Source organism: Piliocolobus tephrosceles, chromosome 19 (assembly GCF_002776525.5).
Source record: "Piliocolobus tephrosceles isolate RC106 chromosome 19, ASM277652v3, whole genome shotgun sequence".
NCBI classification, from domain to species: domain Eukaryota; kingdom Metazoa; phylum Chordata; class Mammalia; order Primates; family Cercopithecidae; genus Piliocolobus; species Piliocolobus tephrosceles.
In genome coordinates, this window is record NC_045452.1 from 40,971,284 (window position 1) to 40,989,466 (window position 18,183).

The following is an 18,183-nucleotide window of genomic DNA, read 5'->3' on the forward strand; positions in this document are numbered from 1 at the left end:
GGAGACAGGTATCCTATACTTGTTGAATTTGCAGCTAACAGCTATTGAAGTGGCCACTGGTACCATCAGATATTGTCATAATTACCACATTTTAAAATGGCCCCTAAACCCAGGAAAGGTACAAACATAAACTTCAAAATTGAATTTGAATAATATGGCCCTTTGCACTTAAAAATGACTCTATTTTTAAAAATTATTAGAGCAATATTTTAAATTTTAGGGTTTATATTTCATTGAAAATTTGTAAACTATGACAATAAAATTGTTGTAAAAGAAGAAATCATCACACAGTTGAGTTAAAAAAAATCAGGAGGAAGAAGAGAAGAAAAAGAGAAGAAGAAGAAGGAGAAGGAGGAGGAGGAGTAGAAGGAGAAGTTGGAGGAGGCAGAAGAGGAGAAATTGAGGAGGACGAGGAGGAGGAGAACAATAATAATAACTGCAGCAATCAGTTTGGGGTTATTTTGCCCTCAATGCATTCAATCTAGAGAGAATTGTGCAAAAATGCCCCAAAGAGGAAGGTTATTTGAGAGGTAAAGAGCCAGTTAAGAAACAGATAATCTACTTTCTCCCATCTCCTCACTGCTACTCCTCAGGAAAGCACTATCTGCATGACTGGAGAGAGAGGCTGAAGAGGTGGGTGAGCAAGGCACCATGTCTATCAGATGAACCCATGTAGGCCTGTTTGTTTTATTGCTTAGACATCAGATAATGTAGAGCAAAGGGAAGATGAACTGAGTCCAAGGTTCATCTAGAAGTGGTTTCCAGAAACAGAAATGGACACAGGATGTCTGAAAACAGATTTCCAATGTAGCTCTCCCCTTCCACTTCCTGATAAACTCACTGGAATTATCTTGTTTTAATCTGGTAGAACTCACCTTGTGTTTCAGTGGGGATTTCCTGGGGAGGTCATTCAATGTAGAAACAGTGCCAGCAGCACAAAAGTGCCATGTATTTTGTGCTCTTGTGTCTTTGTTCCTTCAATGCCACAGAAAGGCTCCATGATACCATCTTGCAACCAGATCCCCCCACCCCACTACTGCCAACCTGCACCCTCTTGGCTTCTTGGAACAGCTGATCCTTAACATTGAGATACCATGTGGCAACTGCATTGCCTGCAGCTCTAAGCCCTGTTGGCACACAAACTGGGGGGTCACCGACCACAGGAATCCACTCCAGCAGGTGTGCCGGACACCATGTGCGATTCTGGGACATGAAGAGTTTCCGGATGAACAGTTCTGATCTTCTTGGGCTTTATCGTTGGATTGGATTTTTTACAGCAATAATTCCTTTCAGTGATTCAAGAAAATGTCAACTTGCTGTGACAAAGTACATGCAGAGCCATCCTTACATGTATTTCCAATGTCAGTGGAGGTAGAATTATTATCTTCCAGAACACTGTTCTTAAATTTTAGGAAGTGTAAAACCACCTCAAAGTAGTTGCATATTTCTGAGATGTACATCAAGATAGTCTAATTTCAGAGCTCTGAGCTAGGGCTCAAAACCTGGGGGTTTGACAAACATCTCTAGTAATTCTCAAGCAGGTGATGCCTGGCATATTGGTTTCATCAATGCCCAAGAAAGCCCACAGGCTCTTGGATGCACCCTCACTGGCCAGTGTACATTTTTCCCCTCTGGGGAACAGCTTTCATACCTTGGTTGTATTCTGTGTTCCGGAAAAAGCAGTTCAATTCATCACACATTACCCTGTATTCTAGTTCTTTCTCATCTGCTATGGGTTCTGGGAAGCCCATGGCATCTCATGCTTCCTAGGATCTAGGTTACTTTCAAATACAATAAAGGTTAATTCTGATAAGAAATTCTCCATGGTTTCCTAGATATCTCAGGGACATTGCACTCTCTCTGTCCTCTCATGAGCCAGGTTTAAAAGGCTATGAAAAGATATGACCATAGATGGAAAAATCTGATCCAGACGTAGTTGGCTCAAAAAGTCAGAAACATTTCATAGTAAGGATGCTTCTTTCTTCTACATAACTCTTCTTTCTCTTCCACATAACTGAGGATATTGTCTATTTTCCCAGGCATTGGAGAATACAGGAGAAAGAGGACTGAAAGTAAAAGGGGCTGAGCCGAAAACTTTAAAAGTATGAGTGCATAATAGCTGGAGCTGGTGAGTCACAGGGAGGAGCTAAGAAAAGTTTCATTTGACATGTAAGTGTAACCACCTTCCCAAGCAGAAATAACACCATCTGCATCAACCATTCCCAAACTTTGCTCCAAGAAAATTAAATGAGTTACAGGATTTACATTGCAGGGCAGTGGACTCCTCGAAATTCAATCCTTCTTTTCCATGTAGTTGGTGCCCCCTAGTGGCCAAGAGGACCTTCCCGCGTCTGGGAGGTCCCTGCAATCAGATCTGTGCCTTGAATTAGTGTTGAGTCCCTAGTTACTTGTGAGGTGACCAGGGACTGAAGACCGAGGCTGGGAATGGAAGCAAGTACATTGACTTGGGGGCATACTGAGTGCTTAGCATTTCCCATGGATTGTCTCATTAAATCCTTCAAAATCCATGACAGGGTTACAATTAGGACCCCATTCTACTGTTCAGTGGTTGAAGTGCAGTTAAGTTCCTTGTCTAAGCAACCTGAGGGGAAGGACTGCAGAAAGATCCTGGGGTCAGGGGCTCTCAGCACATGGCAAGGAGGAAAGGGAGAGAAGCTGCACCTCTCATTCCTCTGGGGGTGCTTCTTTGCCAACTCAGCCCCACTGCAGGGTGTTTCCCCTTTGCCGAAGGCTTCTGATGCGTCTCCAACCCCTTCTTGGGATGAGCTGCAGGTGGCACCAGGAAACCTATGGCATGGAGAGCCCTCAGGACTGAGTTTTTTTCAGGGATAATTACTCTGGCAGCATTTGTTTTTTGTGCCTGATGATTTGATTCAAAGAGTTGTTTTTCTCTCTTTCTATAAAACCCAAAACACTGCACCCATAGGGAGATTTCTTTGTTTTTTCTCCCCACTTTGCTAGTCACATACAATGAGCTATTGCTCAGACCCTTATAGAAGCCGCCTTTATGGTCTATGTCCATATGGAAATTGCTTTTCACACTAAAACTAGACTTGCACCAAGTCTATCCTGTAGGTAGTGGAGGTCACTTGTTTGATTTGAATTGTTGATTGACAATTAGAGCACACTGGGAATTTTAGGTAAGACCCTTCACCCAGTCCATCCTGATGGAAGGGTGAAGGCCACAATGTTTCATTCAATAATGCAGAAACCAGAGGGGCTTAAATGATGAGAATTACGTCCAAATGATAAATGATTTGTGTAAAACCCTAGGGTTTTGCCTAGAGTCATATTAAACCTACTGCCATAAGAAAATTTAATTTCACAAAGAAAATGCTGGAAATGAGCCAGCTTCACTCTATTCGCATGAGGCAGGCATGCTTGAGGATGAGGACATCTTGGTCCTTGCTGCATTAAGCTCGGCTGGATGGTGCCAAGGAAAAAATGGCTGGGACCAGGATGGTGGAGGTCACTACAAAGCCGATCTGCAGGCATCTCCTACCCAAGAGTCCCCCTGAGAAACCACAGGATACAGGGCGCTGCCTCGGGCAGCTACAGAGAAATTGCACACACCCACAGAGCTCCTGCTGCTTTCAACAGCACGAGGTGTAACAGTAGTGAGAACCGTCTTCAGAAAGGTGCTGACCCTCTCACAGCACAGGGCAACTGGCTTGAAAAGCTATACCTTGGCTTCAAAGGAGGCCAAGCATGTAATTTTAAGGAGGTAATGAGAGGTATTTTCAACTCTGTGTTCTAGAGCAGGCAAATCTGCACATGAAAGATTTGTCTTTCATTCAGTTACATTTGTTGAAAGCCCAGTGACTGTTGGAATGTTTAGGGACCAAGCTCATCCTGTAACTAAACAGCATGTACAGAATGAGGCAAGAAGGAGAAGGGGTCAGACATTGGATCTTAGATTACTAAGAATCCCAAACTGCAGACGACCTGGCTGATGGGCCAAACATCAGACCCATATCCTTAACAAGTACATATCACTAAACCGCAGATAGCACCAGTCTTAAAGAGAAGACAAATCATTAGGAAGAAATCAATGAAACCCAACACAATCACTAACGGATTCATGAGAAAGAACTCATACTCAAAACTCTGTGTTTTCTAAATCATTGGACATGGAATAAAATCGCATCAACAGAGCAGTCACAGAACTGAGTTGGGCAGCAGTGTGACCTCACTTGGAGAAAGTTCCCAGGGTACAGAAGATCAGCATATTCTAACAGATCCTCAACCGCAGTAAAACATCATTAGAGCACAGTAGCTAAGTATGCACAAGAACTGCATTCATTACAGAGGACTACCCTTTCTCTGTAAGTTAACAGAATTACCCCCCCAAAGCTCCATGCACTGGTGATTTAAGAACTCCAGTTTGCTGTAATGTTTTTTAACAAGATTTGTATGAGTCTCAGTGTGTGTATGCATGTATGTGTGTGTGCCTTTTCTTTATAGGACTATTCTGCCTCTTCCTTAGCACCTTTCATCTTTTCCCCTGAGCTTGCATCTATATTTCTCTGGATTGCTCAGACCCCAACCACTCCTAAAAATTTCAGTTTCTAGAAAATCCCATCCTCCAAGAAGCTTAAATAATTTTGATTGCTTGAAAAAAAAAAAAAAAAAAAAACCAGGGTGGAGGAGTCATATTCCCCTACTTTACAGAAAACAAGAAAAGGTAAAGCATCAATTACCTTCTCATTGAGTCCTTCACCACGCTGCACAGCCATCCTTCCTCTGAAGACGCTGCTTGGTCATTACCTCACTGGGCTGGGAATCCAGCATTCCCACAAGGAGGCATGCTTCAACATACTTGAAATGGGCTGTGCACCAGGAGCACAAGCCTTGGGGTTTCCCAGAGTGGCAGGAATTGAAATCAAAGGATTCTATACCATTGGTGAGGATTCACAAGAGAACATGGTCATTCTAATGACACTATGACGTCTTGATGGGATACTTCAGCCATTCCTTTAAGCTCACCTCCAGTCTCAACTTCAATCCTCTTAATCCTAGAAGCATTTCCCAACTACTATCCTCCCACCAATGTGCCGGTTTTCTTAAAATCACATAGAGCAGAACACTTTCTGGAAACCCAGAAGAGATAGCTCTATCTCTATATATAGAGTATATAGAGTATATAGCTGCAAAAATTACTCTATAGCTACAAAAATTACTCTATAGCTGCAAAAATTACTGTAATTTCTTACAGCCTGTTTTGGTAGACGGTATGGCCAATACCGTCTTGGTTTAAATAAGATGATACAAATCAGATGCAGAATGATCCCACTTTTGAAAATGCCTAGCACACATGAAAGATGTTTGTGCAGTGAGGTACTGTAAGAATTTTTATTAATGACAGCTTTGCAATTAAATGTATGTTCACTAAATATGGAAACAAATGAGAACTAACAATAAAAAGGAGTTCCAAGAAAATTGCCACGGCATGAACTGTATGGACTCATACTGGGCCAGTGCTTTAGGTCTCGGCATGAACAGCTTCATCATTCCAGAACTTTCTTGATTTCCAAGGTTTGTCTGAAAACCATACAAGATGACTTTGTAGAAAAGGATTCATGGATCCACTAATATGGGCGATATGTCACTGTATCAGCCCATTCCAGAACCCCATGGTTATTCCACATTAGGTGGGTCCCAACTGCCCACTGAGTGAAAGCCAAGACCCTCACTCAGGTCTCCCAACTCTAACCCTCCACTCCAGCTTCCCCTAAGTTTTCTGACGTTTTCAACAGGCTTTGCTGATTCCTTGTTCTGCACTGTTATTAAATCTTGCTTCTGCCTCCCTTAAGAATACTCACCCTCACTTCTCCACAAATTTATGTTCTCAACTTTCTTTAAGATCTAATGGAAAACAGGTTTCAAAAAGCACTCCTCTACCTTCCCTGTCACAATTTTACAATTCATTCTTTACTTACTGCCACTAACACTTACAGAAATAACATAAAATAACTATTATTCTTGCTTTCATTTTATGGGAAATTGCTCCTCAATTTTTGCATGTGTGTATATTTTGACTGTCCAGTAATTCCTTTGAAAGCAAAGTCAGTGCATTATTTTTTTAAAAATAACAGTGCCAAGGATAGCCTGGAAGCAGCATAGAGATTCCTCTCATGTTGATCATGACCTGCCAACCAATTTGTGCCTTGACTGCTCCACTCTCAAGCTGACTTCCAAGATCACACATCATTCTCAGCACACAGACAAGCCTTGATATCACATTTCTCTAAAAGGTCTCTCCCCAGATTCTACATCATTTCCAACTGCTGCTCTTTTTTTCTGCTCTCCTTATATTACATCACAATGAGACCAAATAATTCTGTAAATTCTCTATTTGCTCACTGCACATTCTCTATCCCTACCTCCATCCATTTCATTCAAGATTTTGAAGACTACTCTGCTTAAGGTTTCCTACAGCTTCCATCTGGCCAAATACAGTGTTGAACTCTCATACTCCATCTTGTTAAATACTCTCATCACTGATCATTAGAGACATGCAAAGCAAAACCACAATGAGACACCATCGCATGCCAGTCAGAATGACCATTATTAAAAAGTCAAGAAACAACAGATGCTGGCAAGGCTGTGGAGAAATAGGAATGCTTTTACACTGTTGGTGGGAAAGTAAATTAATTCAACCATTGTGGAAGACAGTGTGGCAATTCCTCCAAGACCTAGAACCAGAAATACCATTTGACCCAGCAATCCCATTACTGAGCATGTACCCAAAGGAATAGAAATTAATCTATTATAAAGATACATGCATGTGTATGTATGCTGCAGCACTATTCACAACAGCAAAGACATGGAATCAACCCAAATACCCATCAGTGATAGACTAGATAAAGAAAGTGTGGTACATACATACCATGGAATACTATGAAGCCATAAAAAGGAATGAGATCACGTCCCTTGCAGGGACATGGATGCAGCTGGATGCCATCATCCTCAGAAAACTAATACAAGAACAGAAAACCAAACACCATATGTTCTCACTTATAAGTGGGAACTAAACAATGAGAATATATGGACGCAGGGAGGGGAACAACACACACTGGGGTCTGTCAGCGAGGGGCTGAAAGGCAGGAGAGCATCAGGATAAATAGCTAATGCATGCTGGGCTTAATACCTAGGTGATGGGTTGATAGGTATAGCAAACCACCATGGCACACGTTTACCCATGTAACAAACCTGCACATCCTTCACATGTATCCCAGAATGCAAAATTTAATTTAATTTCATTTAAAAAACAAAAACAAAAACTCTCATCAGGCCAGGCATGCTGGCACACACCTGTAATCCCAGCTGCTCAGGAGGCTGAGGCATGAGAATTTCTTGAACTGGGAGGTAGAGGCTGCAGTGATCCGTGATTACATCCCTGCACTCCAGCCTAGGTGACAGAAAGAGACTGTCTCAAAACAACAAAAACAAAAACAAAAGCAAAAACAAAAGCGAAAACAAAAACAAAACACAACTCTCATCAGTATTTGACATTTGACTTTCAGAGGATCATACTGTGTAGATTATTCTCCTACCCTGTCAGTTGCATTGGCTAGCATCTCCTCTTCTTCCTGACCTCTAAGCCTTCTTGTAGTCTTGGCTGCAATATGTAAGCCATTTGTCTGAGCTTCTGTCAGGTACCAGTCCCAACCTCAATCCTTTTTTTTTCAGATGGAGTTTTGTTCTTTTTCCAGGCTGGAGTGCAATGGCACAATCTCGGCTCACTGCAACCTCCGCCTCCAGGGTTCAAGTCAATCTCCTGCCTCAGTCTCCCAAGTAACAGGGATTATAGGTGTATGCCACCATGCCTGGCTAATTTTGTATTTAGTAGAGATGGGGTTTCACCATGTTGGCCAGGCTGGTCTTGAACTCCTGATCTCCAGTAATCTACCCGCCTCAGCCTCCCAAAGTGCTGGTATTACAGGCGTGAGCCACCGTGTGCCGCCTTCAATCCTTTTAACCCTAGAAGCGCTTCCTGATTTCCCCAATGTCCAAGTTTTTCCAGAAGCATATAGGGCTCAGTTCTAGGACCTTTCTCTAGCTACACTTATTCCTTAGGTAATACTCTCCAGTTGCATGCCTTTAATTACCATTTATGTTCTAATGGCTCCCCAAGTTATATTTCCATCCTTGACCTTTCCTATGATTCCTAGACTTGTGTATTCTACTTCCTTCTTGACACTTCTGCTTGGGTGTCCGATAGACACACAGATTTATAACATGACAATCCAAATATGTTATTATCTTCTCCTTAGTCTACAAGATTCTATTGCTCTCCTCTGTCCTGCGTTATATGCTTTCTTTTGCAACAGTCAGCTGAAAGGCTGGAAACTTTATCTGTCAGACTCTTCTGCCTTTCAGTTTCTGGTTGCAGCTATATTCTGCTAATGAGGTGCACTAGTGAGAGATTTCAAAGATGAAAGAGGGCAGAACATACTCTTCTTCCCCATGCATCAATGTAGGACATGAAAGCTTTGGCAGACATGAGTTTTTGTGGTGGCCTCTGGGTGATCCATTCCAGTTACTCTTCTCAGTGCTGTAGGGCACCACTAGTTTCCTTCACTTTCCTAATCTGAGTGGCAGCAACAACTTCTGAATTCACTGGCCCAAGCAGTGACAGCAGAACTAAGTACTACTGGGCATCTTCTCTAACCTGTGTTTCCTCAGCTAATCCAATGCTTTTGAAAGCACTTGATTCCCTGTATGAAACCTCTTCATACTTAACATACTTGCAGTGGTTCCTTTTTTCCTGCATGAGTTCTCACTGATACAGTACCTCATCTCCTCAGTTAACCATTTACCCAGTCACTAAAAACAGAAACCCAGCAGTCATCCTTGACTCCTTCTTTCCCTATACCTCCCACATTAAACACAGCAAAAAGTCAGGCTGGATTTTTCTCCAAAATATGTATTGAATCCCATTCTTCTAAGCTACCCGTGCTGTAATTACTCTAGTGAAATGCATGGTCTTCTCTCTCTTAAACAGTTCCAGTTATTTACTCTACTCTGGTCCCATGACAGTCTGCTATCGATATATTAGTCAGAGTAATCTTTTTAATATGCAAATAAGTTGCATCATTCTCCAACTCAAAACCATTCAATAGATTACCATCTTAATTCTGATAAGATCCAAACCCCTTACTTTAGCCTACAAGGTCTTGAAACTCCAACCTTTGCCTACCTGAATGGGCTCTGTGCTTCACCCGTTACCCTGTTCCAGCTGCATTTGCCAAGTTAATTGTTAGTTCCCACCCACTGTGTATTTAATATTTTCTGTGCCTGCATTGCTCTTTCTCTATCCCTCCCCATGGCTTGTTCTCCCACTTCATTCATTTTGAGATCATTCAGATCTCAAAAATCACCTCCTCAGATCAACCTTTCCAGACCACCCCATCATTTTCACTGCCCCTTCTACCCTGCTTTTATTTTTCTTCATAATACATCTCATTATCGAAAATTTTATTTCTTCTTTATTAATTTTTTTGGGGGTTATCAACATTCTCCACCAAAATGTTAGCTCCAAGAGGACTTAGTTAGCTAGTTGGCTGCTGAATCCCATTACCTAGGAACTATGTGCACCTAGCACATAGCACATAGCACTATAAAAAGTGCTTAAATACATATTAATTTGATTTCTTGCCCCTCTAATCAGAGAGCTTGAATTTTCCAGGAGGAACTGTTAGCTGATTTTCTCAGGATGTCCCCTCCCTTGACCAGCCATAATGATAATATCCTGGGGAAATCAAAAAGAAAGCTGGAGAACCCCGCAGGAGCACCTGTCAAGGGCTGAAACAGGATGACACGAAGGCTCCTGAAATGTGGCACAGTTAGCTCACAACTCCTCATGCCAATAATGGTGCACAAGGCACAGAGAAACCAAAGTGATGGAGTGGGATTGAATTTTTGGTAAAGTGGTTTATTTTTGATTTTTGAAAACCCAAGATAATTTGTGACGCAGATATGCCTCCAAAATGTGGTTGGGCTTAGGCTGATGAAAACTTGAGTTACATGCCTCCTGGTCAGAAAACAGGTGAACAAGAAGGCAGCAGAGTTATTAGAAAACCGGGCTGAGTTCACTCATCTTCTATGAATAACTCACAAAACGGATTATTCCAAGGTAGACAAATGAGCCTTGTATGCACAAATGTGCTTTGGCTGAATGTGAAAGCTTTGGGAGGATTAATTACTTAGTTAATCACACATTTTCTAAGTCATTTTCTCTCCCTCCTCTTCCTCCTCTCCTTTCTTCCTTATTCACTTCCATGATTCTTTATTCCTGGAAGCATGTTTTATGCATTATCTCATTTAACCCTTATAACAAACCTCTAAGCTATGGTCTCTATTTTACAGAAGAGAAACCAACCCTTCAAGAGTTATCTATAGGGAACGTGGCACCCCTCAACTTCACTCCCTGCTTTCTCCAATTCTAACTCTGCTGCTTCCCCATTTTATGTATCTCTTGGGTTAACTTCTCTTTTCACCACTTAGGGATGGTCACTTGTCCCTACTCTTTAAATCCTTTTGTCAACAACAACAACAAAAGATTCTTTTTTTTTTTTTTTTTTTTTTTCTTTTTTGAGACGGAGTCTCACTCTGTCGCCCGGGCTGGAGTGCAGTGGCCGGATCTCAGCTCACTGCAAGCTCCACCTCCCAGGTTTACGCCATTCTCCTGCCTCAGCCTCCCAAGTAGCTGGGACTACAGGCGCCCGCCACCTCACCCAGCTAGCTTTTTGTATTTTTTTAGTAGAGACAGGGCTTCACCGTGTTAGCCAGGATGGTCTCGAACTCCTGACCTCGTGATCCGCCCGTCTCGGCCTCCCGAAGTGCTGGGATTACAGGCTTGAGCCACCGCGCCCGGCCAAAGATTCTTAAAGATTTTGAAAGTACCAAGGAACCTAGAAACAGGATCCAGGGTCATTCTTTCATTCTGCAATTCAGGAGACTGAGGCTTCGAGGGGAGCAATTGTTTGTTGAAAGTCACAGATTGAGTGCGTACTGAGCTACGTCTCCTGACTCCTAATACAGCATTCCTTTTTCTTAGCAATAGTCAAGTACTTTTCCTTTGCATAATTGATTTCGTACTATTCAAATTTCATATGAAAATGCACTAATGAGAAATGGTTTGAAATTTTGAAATTTAAACTTGGGTTGCATTAAATATCATATTTACAAATAATAAAGGCCATCCTCCTCCCACTATCACACGATTATCCCACACGCCTTTCAACCAATGCTGAATATTCGGTATTCATAAGATGCACATTCTTACACTGGGTAGCTTGTATGCATCAAGAGTTAGGTGCCTAGATATTCTTTAAGGTTCCTCACTGAGTTTTCTGACTTTTTTCAAATTTATAAATGGCAATGATGAAAGAGCGATTATCTCTATGCTCTAGGAATCTCATAGCTATAGCATATGGGATTATCTATTTATAAAAAGTTCTCCAAGATCCATCTTATGAATCCAGTAGATAACACTTGCCATGAATCCAACAGACCATCCTTAAATGCTTAGCATGAATCTTATTCAGTACAGAAATTCCAAATTTTAAGGTTATCAAGGGCACAGATCACTCACCTATAATACACCTAGACTCTTAGTGGGGATTCAGCTAAAAATAAGGAATATCTATTTAAAGTGTCCCTGAAGTGCATTATTTCTGTGTACAGGTTTCTAAAATATTCATAGTATCCATTATGTGTCCATATATAACATTCTTAAATTGATAGACACAGTCCACACATCCCCAGAAGGGGTCCACATAATGAATCAACCCTTGCTAAGTGAATGTGGATCATGTGTAAAAAATCAAGGTTGCCACTACACATGTAATATAACGGACAAATGAAAAGTCAAGGGACAACAGAAAGTTAAATTTACAATTTAACGGAAAATTTACAATTTTACGGAAAATTACAAGTTATGAAAGAAAATGATCTAAAGGCCAATGAAACTTCCTTGGTTGCTAATTTTCTGCCTTGGTGGAATTATTTCCGAGAGGCCTAAATTAGCAAGGGTGATTTCAGAGGCACTGAGTAACAAGTTCAGAATGAAATGCACGAGGCTTGAGCTCCAAAAACTAGTAAATACTGGTACATTTGCATTTTAACTATTTCCCCCACCCCCAACCACCAAAGGTGTCAGTGCTTCTATAAAGAAGCTCCTTGATAACAGCCCAAGATACTAAATGCTCTCTGCTTGGGCACTGGCGGACACAGCTCAGGGCTTTAACTACTGGAGGAGGGGAACCACGTTTTCTCTGTTAAACAGGACAGAGAAGATGCTTTTTGATAGAAGCATCAATCCAATATTCAGAGAAATTATTTTCCCTGAGCAAGAAAACAAGGTGAATCTAGCCACATAATACATATTAATAATAGTAACTAGGGTATTATTCATTCTATTTGTCAAGGATTTCATTTCTCCCTCCTTCAGGCACATAGCAGAATTTTTTTTTTCTACTTGCTTCTTTTAAGGCTCCACTCAACTGCTTAAGCATTTCTAGCCAAGTTCTGAGCAGACAGATGTTTCATCACTGCAGTCGAACCAGATCTACTCTAACTGGGACAAGCATCTACTGAGTGCCAGATAATTCATTAAGCACTTTACTTGCATTAAGTCATTACTTTTCACAGTAATCCTATGAGGTGAGTATTATTTTGCCATTTTACAGATGAGGGAATTGACGCCTAGAGTAGGTAAGTGGCTTACACAAGGTCACAAAGCTACCAAGTGACAGAGCTCGGATTTGAACCTAGGGAGTCTGGATCCCGCACCTAGGCTCTCGACCACTCCAAAGATGAGAAGCCATTTTGCCTGTGCAAGAAAGAAAGACGAAGCTGTCTGTTTGGGGTTAAAGCACGTGTGCATATGATGGTCAAGGACTCAACCCAGGAGCCATTAGTACCTTTTTAACTTTAAACTGAACAGGAACTTTAAGTTAACAGAGACTTTTATTCTATTCATAGAATTAAATTTGTCAGGATTCTCCAGAGAAATCAAATGTGTGTGTGTGTGTGTGTGTGTGTGTGTGTGTGTGTGTGTGTATGTGTGTGTGTGTGTGTATTCAAAGAAATTTATTATAAGGAATTGGCTTATGTGATTATGGAGGTTGGCAAGTCCAAGTCTCAGTGTGGACCGGCAGGCTGGAGACCCAGGAGAGCCAATGGTGCAGATGAAATCCAAAGGCAATTGCTGGAGAATTTCCTCTTGCTCCAGGAAGCCGGTCTTTTTGTTGTATTCAGGCATTCAACTGATTAGATGAGGCCCACCCACATTATGAAGAGCAATGCACTTTACTTAGTCTATCAATTTAAATGTTAATCTCATCCCAAAACATCTCCAAGTTGACACATAAAATCAACCATCCTGGAATAGTGGTTGATTCGACAGTTCAGGGTTACATGGCAAAGCCAACACCAGAGCTCAGATAGATCATCTGGCTCCCCAGTCAGCATGACCAAACACCACACCAGCCCCCCATGGAGCCCTGAAAAACATCCACCACCCCTAAGGTAAGCAGGGAAAGGATTAAGACTTTATGTTCTTCTAGCTCTGCTCTGCAGCCTGGCAAGGACTTAAAAGAACTTCCACTCCTTTTTGTCAATTCTTTTGTAAGTTGACACTACAACTAAAAGATTTTTTATAGACAGCAATGTTCTCTCATTTACTGTTTAGAAGGTTGGTAAAACAGGAAGCACAAAACGGCACCTAAAATTAGCTAAGGAATATGATTTTCCTAAGCAACACCACTTTTGTTGATAAGAACTTTAGCTTGACCCTTTCAATTAAGAAAGACTGGATCTGGCCCGTGGTAAGGAAGAGGAGGCAGACTGCATTGGAGCCCATCCAAGGGTTGCATTTTAATTGCTTCTTTTACCCTGTGAGCTCCCTGGTTTCTTCCTGAATGATTCCTCTTGTCTCCCCACCATCTGCCACACTTCCTGACATTACCAAAGCAGGAGTCAAGCATTGTACTTGGTAATACTGACAATAAACTCGACACTAAAATACATCATTTTGCTCGAGGCATTGTTTAAAGGTATTTGCTTAAAGGCATTGCTTCATCATCTGCACATGTAAGATACTTCTACAAACATGAACTGGATAGAAAAAAACTCAAGATGCAGATCCCATATGTGCAGAAATTATACAACCAGGATACTGTGAGAATTCAAAAGTTCAATAAGTTTATCCAAAGTCGACCATTCTTTTCCTTAGGATTCCCCATCTCCACATGACTTGTGTGCCAATAGCTGCTATGTGGAGCACTTCCTAGGAGAATGGTACTGGCTCAATGCCTCCCCAGTAGTGAGTGGTGGAGCCAGAAACTGAACCTCACACTACCTATACCAGGAGTCAGCAATTTTTGGGGGTTTGTTTTTGGGGTTTTTTTTTTTTTTGGTAAAGAGTCAAAGAGTAAATAGTTTAGATTTTGCAGGAAATACAGTCTCTGTTGCAACTACTCCACTCTGCTGTCATAGAACAAAATTGGTCTTTGAAAACAGGGACAAAGAAGTAGCACGGCTATGTTCCAGTAAAACTTTTGTGGACACTCAAAGCTCATACAAAACAAGCAGCTCACTGAGTTTGACCCATGAGCTGTAGATTGCTCATCCCTGATCAAGATGATCACAGGTCACAGCTTCAGAAAGAACTGTAGAATGACACTAAGAATTAGGAGTGAAACCCAACTGCACTAACAGATTACTCCTGCTAGCCTTTCAGAAAGCTTTAACCATCAATTAAAGGCTGGAAAGAAAGGCCAGATCTCCTGTTCAGTGAAATTAAGTATCAAGAAAACAAGTAGCAGATGTTGGGGTATGTATGTGAAACAAAGCGACTTTGACTTCAGCCCTAAAAGTCTCTTTAAGGATATTTGTGCTAAGAGTAGAACGGAAAGGAGTGATGGAAAGCATAGTATCATTCAGAATCGAAGTGTAGGAAGACGCCCTGGGGACGAGTCAATCTTCTTTTTTTTTTTTTTCTTTCTCTGTTCTAGCCAGGTGGACACCAGAATGTCATTTTGCCTTTTCTTAAGAGAGTAGACCCCAGTGTCTATTGTTCCCTTCTTTATGTCCATATATACTTACTGTTTAGCTCCCACTTATAAGTGAGAGCATGAAGTATTTATTTCGTTTCTATTCCTGCATTAATTCACTTAGGATTATGACCTCCAGCTCTATCTATGTTGCTGCAAAGGACATTATGTCATTTTTTTAACAACTGTATAGTATTCCATGGTGTATATATACCACATTTTCTTTATCCAGTCCACAAATGAGAGTGGGAGGATGGTGAGGTTTGAAAAACTACCTCTCAGGTATTAGGCCGATTACCTGGGTGACAAAATTATCTGTACACAAAGCCCCCGTGACATACAATTTACCCATGTAACAAACCTGTTACACGTGCCCTTTCAATCTAAAATAAGTTGAAAAGAAAATAAATAAATGAATAAATAAAAAGAAAGTAATGCAATCCATCCTATATATAAAGAAGAAGAAAAATAGCATGACCCTATCAACAGACAGGAAAGCACTTGAGAAAATCGAACACCCTTTCATGCTAAAACCCAGCTCAACAAAGAATAGAGGAGAACTTCCTTAACCGAATAATGAATATTATTTAAAAATGTAGAGCTACCATCATAACCAACATGGTGAGAAACTAGAAATTACCCTGCTAACGTCAAGACCAAGGCAAGGATGTTCTCTATCAGCACTCCTTCTTAACATTTTACTGGGAGTCTTAATGCAGTGATATGAGAAAAATGAAATAGGCTGCTCTTTTTAACAAATGACAGTGTTGTCCACGTAGAAAATCCAAAATAACCAAAAATAATTTCTGCAACTAGTAAGTGATTATAATAAGGTGCAGGATATAAGGTTAACACAATTAAACTGTTTTCCTACAAATTAAATTATAATTAAAAATAAATTGTTTTCCATTAAAATTGGCACTTTCTGAAATGAAATACTTATGAATCTCACAAAATAAGTACAAGATGAAAACTACAAAATTCTGATGAAAGAAATCAAACAGCTAAATAAATGGAGAAATATTTTATTTTTATTTATATAAAGACTCAATGTCTAGATGTCATTTCTAGCCAAGTTGACCTATAGACTCAACACAATCCCAATCCAAACCCTGGGAAATTATTTTGTGGATTTTGAGAAGCTGCTTCTAAAGTTTATATGAGGAGAAAAAGACTCAAAATAATCAATACAATATTAAAGAATAACAGAGTAAGAGTAAAAGGACTGATATTATTCACCTTCCATATTTATTACAATGCCATAATCATCAGGAGAGTGTTGTATTGGCAAAATAATAGGCAAATAAATCAAAGGAACAAAATACAGACCTCAGATATAGATCCACACAAATATAGTTAACTGATGATTTTTTTACAAAGAATCAAAGGCAATACAATGGAGAAAAGATAATCTGTTCAAGAAACAGTGTTGTAACAACTAAACATTCACATGCAGGAAAAAAAATGACTATAGGCCTAGCCCTTACACCCCTTTCAAAAATTAACTCATAATGGGTCACAGACCTAAATGTAAACACAAAACTGTAAAACCCCCTAGAAGAAGACAGGAGAAAATCTAATTTACCGTGAGTACAGTGATAATATGCTGACCTTCATTGAAATTTAAAAACAAACAAAAAGGACCCAAAATTCTGTGAAAGACATTGTTAAGAGAATGAGAAGACAAGCCATGGACTGGGAGAAAAATATTTTCATAGTACATATCTGGAAAGAAATATTATTCAAGATATTCAAAGAATACTTGCAACTCAAAAAGAAATGAACAACCTAATTAAAGAATGGGCAAAAGGCTTGAACAGACACTCTGTCAAAAAAGATATACAGATGGCAAATAAGCAAATGAAAAAACTCTCAACATCATATGTCATTAGGAAATTGCAAGTCAAAGCAACAATGAGATGGCACTACACTTTTATTAGAACAGGCAAGATATAAAATCCTGACAACACAAATGCTGGTGAGGATGTGGGGGAGCAGGAACTCTCATTCATTGCTGGTGATTATGAAAAATGTTACTCCCAGGGATAGCCAATTCCTAAAGATAAATTATTTGCCTACAAGGGTGTCTTCCAGATGCAAACCAACTAACCCAGAGCCCATGCCCCAAAGACCTTCTTCATCAGACTCCCACAAGCCTCCCCAACCATTCACCTGCCCAAATCATCCCATGGCCAGGTACCAGGCAATGAGATACAGCCCCTGCAGCCCAGAGCCCTTTGGAATTATTTAAACCAGACAATCCTAAGTCTGTCTATCCTGCCTCACCTGTTCCTTCTCATAGGAACTGTAATAAAGGCTCTTGTCCATGTTCTCCTCCCAGTCCCTCTGCTTCCTGACCAACCCTGGCACTTTCCCAAAGGGCCCTGTATGGAGTGGCTGCCTCCTCCTCTTGGGAACTGTGAGTAATAAACCATCCTTTCAATGGCAGTCATCTCCTGATCTGCTGAACTCACTATGCCTGAATAATAATAAAACCTACAATTTAAAACACTCACATCCCCATAAATTCTGCTGATCTTCATGCTCATGTGAAAGTTTGAAATCATGAAAACTTTCATGCATTTTCCAGCACAAGTGTGTAGAGAAATGAAATTGAGAGGGTAAAGCACTTGCTTTAGAGTCAGATTCTGGGGAATTAAATTTGACTTCTGCCTCTCGCTGCCTGGAGACCTGCGTGAGTTACTGAATCCTTCTTGCTTCATTTTTCTCATCTGCAAAATGGAGGATCAACAAAGATCTATCTCACAGGACTGGAAAAATACACCAAAGTATCTGTCATACTATGAGTACTCAAAACTGTTGTTGTTGCTACATTATTCTTCCTCGATATGTGGTTATCTGGAATTTTTTGTAACCAGTAGGCTAAATCTTATCTGAATGAAGATCGCCATTTTCCATCAATTCTTTCAAAGATTTAGTTTGCGTATGGCATTTAGCTTTACATATGGTCATTAGAACACGCATAGAACTTATTAATCATTAAGATCTCAAAACCTTTAGATTAGAACTTGACTTAGACCGAAAGCAGCATTTTCCTAACTTGAGCACTGGGGTACCCCAAGAACACCTCTGCAGAACC

At 40.6% G+C, this 18,183-nt stretch overlaps 1 long non-coding RNA gene across 1 annotated transcript in view; it reads right to left on the reverse strand.

Annotated features, from left to right (window-relative positions):
* Positions 1 to 5,354: 5,354 nt before the first annotated feature.
* Positions 5,355 to 18,183, reverse strand: part of LOC111524338 — a 32,852-nt gene continuing 20,023 nt past the window's right edge. Inside the window, exons 3-4 of the long non-coding RNA XR_002725761.1 lie at positions 7,336 to 7,432; positions 5,355 to 5,562 (exon numbers count right to left, since the gene is read on the reverse strand). This is a non-coding gene — a long non-coding RNA (uncharacterized LOC111524338). The remainder of the gene's footprint in view (positions 5,563 to 7,335; positions 7,433 to 18,183) is intronic.